The sequence below is a fragment of the Elephantulus edwardii genome, unplaced genomic scaffold, assembly GCF_000299155.1.
Source record: "Elephantulus edwardii isolate Elephantulus edwardi_28Jun2011 unplaced genomic scaffold, EleEdw1.0 scaffold00064, whole genome shotgun sequence".
Classification (NCBI taxonomy): Eukaryota; Metazoa; Chordata; class Mammalia; order Macroscelidea; family Macroscelididae; genus Elephantulus; species Elephantulus edwardii.
Genome location: NW_006399814.1, coordinates 7,990,887 through 7,991,860, shown reverse-complemented (window position 1 = coordinate 7,991,860; position 974 = coordinate 7,990,887). Strand labels below are relative to the sequence as shown.

At 52.5% G+C, this 974-nt stretch overlaps 1 protein-coding gene across 1 annotated transcript in view; it reads right to left on the bottom strand.

The window, feature by feature from the left end:
• The window catches only part of KIAA0930 (KIAA0930 ortholog), a 60,838-nt gene that overhangs the window by 26,340 nt on the left and 33,524 nt on the right, over positions 1–974 (bottom strand). The gene's annotated exons all lie outside the window — the stretch shown is intronic.

The following is a 974-nucleotide window of genomic DNA, read 5'->3' as shown; positions in this document are numbered from 1 at the left end:
CGAGAAAAGGCTGAGTCCTGGACGATCATGTCCACGAAAAAAATCTCAGAAAAGGCAAAATGATCGCTACAAAGAGCGGGTCGGGGGAAGCCTGGATATACTGTGGCCTAGGTGTATACAACCGTCAACACTTAACAGCTGGTTCACTTATAAGTAGGTGCTTATCAGGGAGCTGTGGTGGTTTAGTGGCAAGAAGCTACACTGCAATCTTGAAGGCACACGGTTCGAGGCCACCAGCTGCTCTGTGGGAGAAGGATGGGCAATTTCCCCTGGTGCAATGAACTTCTTTTGAAAACCTGCTAATCAGTTCTGACTCGACAGTACACAACAACAACAACAACTGCTTATTACATGCTAAGTTAGTTATAAGCCCCAAAGTTCTAAAAGCCACCACTGGGCAAGGGTGCAGGCCTTGAGCTGGCCACTCTCACACACTGCGGGGCAAGGATCTGAAGAGCCATCTGTCCGGCTACTTTGTTTCATCCTCGGCTGGCAGCACGGCCTGCATCGTTGGCACTCCATGCCGAGACTTGCAGGGACTTGAGCTGAGTGGTGAAGTGTGAATAGGAACTCAGTGAGCCCTGGAGATGTGCACTCAGGGCAGCTCTTTGTCCCAACACATAAACTAAAGCTGCCCTTTCCTCCAGAACCACTTCTCCCTCTGCCTTGTCCCCAGCTGCCCAGCAGGGCACCTTGTAGGTCCTCCCCCATCTCCTTGCTGCTTCCTTCTGGCTGCAGGTTCCAGACTTAAGAGTGAGGTGCCATCCCCTGACCTGAAGTCATCTCCTGAAGTGGGCCCATGCCCTGAAATGGGCCCATCTCCTGAAGTGGGCCTATCTCCTAAAGTGGGCCTATCTCCTTCTGAAGTGGGCCTATCTCCTGAAGTGGGGCCATTCCCTGAAGTAGGCCTATCTCCTGAAGTGGGACTATGCCCTGAACTAGAGTCATCTCCTGAAGTGGGCCCATGCCCTGAA